Here is a 7,679-nt window from a genome sequence, read left to right as displayed (position 1 = left end):
ATCAGTGCACGCCCAAAATTCTTTCATTTTTTCCATCCTTAAAGTTCGTCTTCTTTTTCATGGTAGCATCTCTAGTAAACCCTGTAAAAGGGCCGAACTCGTATAGTTCCGGCAAGTATACGGATTCAACCTGTTTTTCTGGCCAGAATAGACATCGCATCTCGGGCCTCGGGCCCGGCCCGTAAAATTTTTACCGTGGCCCGGAAAAAGTCCCTCCCCACTACTATATATGCGGTTTCACCGCTCGGATACGGGTCAAACCCTATCCGCCCTTCGCCGTGATTCCCTCCTCCGCCCCAATTTCTCGTCGCCGGCAAGCCTAAAAAGGCCTAGCGACCTATGGACGGTTACGTAAGCGATGGGGATGATGCGGAGCGCCGGCGCCGCCGCAGATTCAACGCCGCACACAGGGGGGGAGGGGAGGTGGCTCAACCACGAGAGCCGGCCGCCACCATCGTTCGAATGCCGCGATCTTGACGAGTACGAGCGCAAACCTGAGTAAAACATCGTGTCCCCTCCTTCCTGTTACCATCGACCTTAGACGCATAGTTCGGGACCCCCTACCCGAGATCCGCCGGTTTTGACACCGACATTGGTGCTTTCATTGAGAGTTCCGCTGCATCGTCGCCAGAAGGTTCGATGGCTCCATCAATCATCTACAACAATGCTTCCCTGGGGGAGATTTTCCTCCCCGGTCAGATCTTTGTGTTCGGTGGCTTCGCACTGCGGGCCAACTCGCTTGGCCATCTAGAGCAGATCGACAACTACGCCCCAAGTCACCAGATTAGTTTTGGAAACTTGAATTATGTCGCTGACATCCGAGGAGACTTGATCTTCCAAGGATTCACGACCCCAACCTCCGCTCTGGCCTTAGAGCCAGAGCGCATCGCCAAGTCCGAAGACGGGATTTCTAAACCCGCCGGACTATCTGTGGCCATTAAGCCCAGTACGGGAGAGCCGGAGGAAGCAGCGTCGCTGGCAACCATCACAAAGCCGGACTCTTCCCCGGACACTGACTCCGAACTCTCGAAGTCAGCTTCGCGTGAGCTCGGCCGAGGAATCCCCTTCCCGCCGTACTCCACAGATTCTCTTCTCTCTGGCCAAACCTCGCCTTTAAGTGAGGCTCTGGACTTGATGCGATCCCTCGTCATTACGGAGGAGCAACGTTCGAACTACGCCCAGCCTGGACTAGGGGCTGAGAGCGGGGAATTTTACGTCCCACCCACCACCCACTTCATAGCCACCGTCGAGGACTTAACTGACATGCTCGAGTACAGCTCTGAAGACATCGACGGTATGGACGACGATGCCGGAGAGGAGCAGGCCGAAAACCCACCGTTTACCGGACGCTGGACGGCCACCTCTTCGTATGACGTGTACATGGTGGATACACCCAAGGAGGGTGACAACGATAATGAGAAAAATCCAGTAGAGGATAAACCTCCCGAGATACAACCAAAATGCCGACGGCGCTGCTCTAAATCACGCCGTAGCAAAGACAACAATACCGACACGAGAGACAACAATACTCCGGACAATGCCGAAGACCAAGAAAACCCCGTCGAGCAAAACTCTAAACAAGACGATCGGGAGGATGGGCAAGTTAGCCCTGATGAACAGGCCGCAAACAAAGACTCGGAGGACAGTAATCACCTTCCACCCTCCGAGGATGAGGTGAGCCTTGGCGACGAAGACTTTATCGTGCCCGAGGAACCTCTCGAGCAGGAGCGCTTTAAGCAACGGCTAATAGCCACTTCAAGGATCCTGAAAAAGAAACATCAACAACTTCAAGCTGATCAAAATCTACTCAACGACAGATGGACTAATGTCCTGGCAGTCGAGGAGTACGGCCTCGTGCACCCAACAAAAAGTTACCCGAAGCGTAAACTGCTACCTCAATTCAACGACAAGGCACTTGAGCCCGTACCAGCGGCGCGTAATGCGGCCGACCGACCACCACGTGGCCGGGACAAAACAACAACTCAAGCCGAACACCGGCCCATACTATCTCGCCGTAAAGGTAGAGACACAACAACTCAGAGATACACATATGACCTGCGGCAGGACCTGAAGAATAAAGCAGGCCCGGCCAGATTGATCTACGAATCACGGGGGCGTGCCCGACGCGCGAAGACAGCTATCAAGCCGAACATGACAAAAATAATCACGTCCGGGCCGAAATCCACAGACGGACTTCATCCGAACTATGTCGCGACCTGGCCCGATATAGAGGCGTCGCACACCCCCTCTGCTTCACTGACGAAGTAATGGAACATGAGTTCCCAGAAGGGTTCAAACCTGTGAATATTGAATCATACAATGGAACAACATATCCCGCGGTATAGATTGAGGACTTCCTTCTCCATATTCATATGGCCCGCGGTGATGATCTTCATGCCATCAAATACCTCCCCCTAAAACTCAAGGGACCAGCTCGGCACTGGTTGAACAGCCTGCCTGAAAACTCTATTAGCAGCTGGGAGGACCTAGAAGACGCCTTTGGCAACAACTTCCAAGGCACATACGTCAGACCTCCGGACGTTGATGACTTAAGTCACTGATACGTCACCAACGTATCTATAATTTTTGATTGCTCCATGCTATATTATATACTGTTTTGGACATTATTGGGCTTTATTATCCACTTTTATATTATTTTTGGGACTAACCTATTAACTGGAGGCCCAGCCCAGAATTGCTGTTTTTTTGCCTGTTTTAGGGTTTCGAAGAAAAGGAATATCAAACGGAGTCCAAACGGAATGAAACCTTCGGGAACGTGATTTTCTCAACGAATAAGACCAGAGAGACTTGGACCCTACGTCAAGAAAAGAAACAGGAGGCCACGAGGTAGGGGGGCGCGCCTGCCTACCCCAGGCGCGCCCTCCACCCTCGTGGCCCCCCTGTTGCTCCACCGACGTACTCCTTCCTTCTATATATATATCCACGTACCCCCAAATGATCAGATACGGAGTCAAAACCCTAATTCCACTGCCACAACTTTATGTATCCACGAGATTCCATCTTGGGGCCTGTTCCGGAGCTCCGCCGGAGGGGGCATCGATCACGGAGGGCTTCTACATCAACACCATAGCCTCTCCGATGAAGTGTGAGTAGTTTACCTCAGACCTACGGGTCCATAGTTAGTAGCTAGATGGCTTCTTCTCTCTTTTTGGAACTCAATACAATGTTCTCCCCCTCTCTCGTGGAGAACTATTCGATGTAATCTTCTTTTTGCGGTGTGTTTGTTGAGATTGATGAATTGTGGGTTTATGATCAAGTCTATCTATGAATAATATTTGAATCTTCTCTGAATTATTTTATGTATGATTGGTTATCTTTGCAAGTCTCTTCGAATTATCAGTTTGCTTTGGCCTACTAGATTGATCTTTCTTGCAATGGGAGAAGTGCTTAGCTTTGGGTTCAATCTTGCGGTGTCCTTTCCCGATGACAGTAAGGGCAGCAAGGCACGTATTGTATTGTTGCCATCGAGGATAACAAGATGGGGTTTTCTTCATATTGCATGAGTCTATCCCTCTACATCATGTCATCTTGCTTAAGGCGTTACTCTGTTTTTAACTTAATACTCTAGATGCATGCTGGATAGTGGTCGATGAGTGGAGTAATAGTAGTAGATGCAGACAGGAGTCGGTCTACTTGTCTCGGACATGCTGCCTATATACATGATCATACCTAGATATTCTCATAACTATGCTCAATTCTGTCAATTGCTCAATAGTAATTTTTCACCCACCGTAGAATACTTATGCTCTCGAGAGAAGCCACTAGTGAAACCTATGGCCCCGGGTCTATGTTTATCATATTGATCTCCTACTACTTAGTTATTTCCTTTGCTATTTACTTTGCCTTTATTTTACTTTGCATCTTTTATCATAAAAATACCAAAAATATTATCTTATCATATCTATCAGATCTCACTCTCGTAAGTGGCCTTATAGGGATTGACAACCCCTATTTGCGTTGGTTGCGAGGATTTATTTGTTTTGTGCAGGTACGAGGGACTCGCGCGTAGCCTCCTACTGGATTGATACTTTGGTTCTCAAATACTGAGGGAAATACTTACGCTACTTTGCTGCATCATCCCTTCCTCTTCGGGGAAAACCAACGCAGTGCTCAAGAGGTAGCAAGAAGGATTTCTGGCGCCGTTGCGGGGGAGGTCTACGCAAAAGTCAACATACCAAGTACCCATCACATACCCTTATCTCCCGCATTACATTATTTGCCATTTGCCTCTCGTTTTCCTCTCCCCCACTGCGCCCTTGCCGTTTTATTCGCCCTCTCTCTATCCTCCCTCTCTATTTGCCTCTTTTTGCCCGCTTGCTTTTTGTTTGCTTGTGTGTTAGTTTGCTTGCTTGTCACGATGGCTCAAGATAATACTAAATTGTGTGACTTCACCAATACCAACAACAATGATTTTATTAGCACTCCGATTGCTCCTCTTACCGATGCTGAATCTTGTGAAATTAATACTGCTTTGCTGAATCTTGTTATGAAAGATCCATTTTCCGGCCTTCCTAGTGAAGATGCCGCTACCCATCTAAATAGCTTCGTTGATTTGTGTGACATGCAAAAGAATAAAGATGTGGATAATGATATTGTTAAATTGAAGCTATTTCCTTTTTCGCTTAGAGATCGTGCTAAAGCTTGGTTTTTGTCTTTGCCTAAAAATAGTATTGATTCATGGAACAAGTGCAAAGATGCTTTTATCTCTAAGTATTTTCCTCCGCTAAGATCATCCCTCTTAGAAACGATATTATGAATTTTAAGCAACCTGATCATGAACACACTACTAGGGAAAAGGCTAGCAGCAGCGCGGGTTTTAGGCCTATCAGCAGCGCGGGTACCCGCGCTACCAATAAGGCGCTACAGCTAACGTATAGCAGTAGCGCTGGTCCACCTGCGCTACTGCTACACAAGTGTTGCAGCAGCGCGCTTAAAGGAACCTCGCTGCTGCTAATAGCTATAGCGCGCTTCCCCTGTGCGCGCTACTGCTACAACCGCGCTGCTGCTAACTTTTCTGCACTCGCTACTGCTAATTTTAGTAGTTTTTTGTTTTTTTCGGCATATTTGTTTTGTATTTGAACAGGCTTTATAGAAGAATCTTTAGCACATACAAATGTCATCATGATACACATACAAATGCCTGCGAGACCACAAATGTAATCATAGCATATACATACAAATAGTCTCGTCATAATCATCATCCAACACAAAGTGGTATCTTGTCATCATCTCAAAAATAGCGATACATGCAAGTCTCGAATACTTGCAACTACAACGTCATCCATCTAAACAAAAGGTATACGCGAGAAGAGCTATCACTGAGTGAGAGCGGAACTATGCAGTACATGAGATGGCGGTTACGAGTCCTCTCTCGCACTAGCGTGAACCTCAAGTAACTAGCTTCTCCTTCTTGTCTGCTTTTGAAGCCTTTATGGCTGGCGTCTGAGAACCCACTCACTTGCGCCTGACACTCATACCACTCGTTGTACACCCCCGAAACCTTCCCTTTGTACACGACATAGTAGTTCCATCTCGCCATCAAGAAACTAGGTACCTGTTAGAGATGCATGTTCATGAAGAGGATGTACAATCATATATATGCAACAAAATATACTAGAGAACACCGAAAAAGAAAGGGTTAGCAACTAGATGCAACATACATTATGCAAATTAATTAACTAGAGGTATGCAGGTCATCGTACGCAAACTAACAAAGTAGCGTTACACAAGTTCGGCAGGGATCGTGGACATCACAAAGTTGCATCACTACAAATAGTATACAAGTTCAACCGACACATATCATCATCATCGGCATCATAAATCACTAGAAGTTCCATCCTTCCATATCATCGAGGATGGACCCTAGCTTCTTGAACGGCGTGAGGTCTAGACGTTGCATGCCTATGCGAGTTCGGACGTCAGCTCGCGATATAGGGCCGTGGTGGAACATCCCCTTCTCATCGACGACTTCTTTCATGATGATCGTCGCAATGTCGCTTTGGATGCGAAAGAAGTCATCTCTAAGTTTATAATCCGCTTCTCCATGAGATTCTAGCCACTTGTGGATATGATCATCATTTCTGCTTCTCATGCGAAGCTTTTGGTGATCCGTGTTGAACTGATTCATGAGATGGAGGATGTACAATCCATCCTTCTTGCTTGGTTTTGGGACTTGGATGCAGGAGAAGTTAGTTTTATGCGCGAAACCCATCTTCTTGTTCCTTTGTTTCCTGATCTGCATGTGGCCACCTCTAAAGCTGAAGCCTTGGAGAGCATCATCTAGAATATTCATTATGTGGGTGTAGTCTTTTTTCTCGTAGTCTCTGGAAGGGTCAAAATACACGGTGTGGGAGACTTGCGGATAAAGAACGATAAAGACGGCGCGCCCGTTGCTGCGGGGAAAAGACACCTCAAATTATTCCCCATAGAGAGAGAAGGAATGATTGAAATGTATGAAAGGGTTGTTCGAAACTGACTTACTTTGGATGATAAGGCACGAGGACAATTTCCCGGTCCTTATTCTGTACCATGAAGTTTTGGAGGTAGTCCCTAGCAGTTTCACGCTCAAAGTCGCCGAGACTCAAGAAAGACTCGTGCATGTAGTACGGATCCGCCACACAGATTTGCGAGACTTCTTCACTGTTCATGACAGAGCTCATATGTAGCGCAAAAAGGCGGACGATTGTAAAATCGAGCCGCCTTGTCAGAAACATCTCAAAGATATGGTCAAACCGCAGGAAGAACACCTCCGCGGGCCGTGTCTCGACATAGCACTTCCCCTCAGGCACACGAGCCGCGTATGTCGGATATCCTGGATCCTTTAAGGCTAGTAGGCTTTTCTCAGTCGACAGCACATGGTCGTGCAGTCTCCTGAGATCCCATGATAGTGCCTCCAGTGGTTTCGGCGGTAGCATCGGCTCGCCCGTGAGATGGAACATGGCCGCACCTTTCACGGGTACACGCTCTTCAGAATGCATCGTTTGGCTGCTATGTGCTCTAGCTTGTTTGGAGGCAGCTATCTTCCCCGATCTCTTTCTCTCCTTTTTCTTGGGCACACCTTCTAGACCCTTCCTTAACCCCTGCCCCAGTGTTCCCGGGCTAAGTATTGTACGACCCTCGCGCTGGGATAGTTGAGCCTGTGTTGAGGCGGCATCTTCAGGTGTGTCCTATGAGGATTTCATGAAGAGAGACTTTTTGCAATCCCTGCTACGACCTTCCTGCCCGGGCATATCATCCATACCCTCATTAGCAAGCTGATAGCCCGATTCGTCATATGGTTGACTCATCAATTCTATGTCACAGTCATACACGTTTGTATTGAGGAAATCCATAGGGTCGACCTCCGTCTCATCATCCATTCTCTGTTCTACAGGACAAATTACATCAGCCAGCACTATTGCACCCCCTTCATCATGTCGTCCACTGCTCTCACCCGACACTACAGGAGCTGGTAATTGCGTAGGCGGGGTGGTGGTCTCTGCACATGCTTGTTGATGTGTGGTTATTGGTGTGCTCTCGGCCGGCTCCAGACGAATAAGATTCTTTGGCCATAGCAGCACCCAACCCTTGCAGCTTCCAATCCGCGGCGGGGTCTCATTGTCCGCTCCCACATGCTGTACTGGAGGAGGCAAATCCTCGTGCCCTGATTTCACACTGGA

The sequence above is a fragment of the Triticum aestivum genome, chromosome 2A, assembly GCF_018294505.1.
Source record: "Triticum aestivum cultivar Chinese Spring chromosome 2A, IWGSC CS RefSeq v2.1, whole genome shotgun sequence".
NCBI classification, from domain to species: Eukaryota; Viridiplantae; Streptophyta; class Magnoliopsida; order Poales; family Poaceae; genus Triticum; species Triticum aestivum.
The sequence above is the reverse complement of the archived record's forward strand: the minus strand, read 5'-3'. Positions refer to the sequence as shown.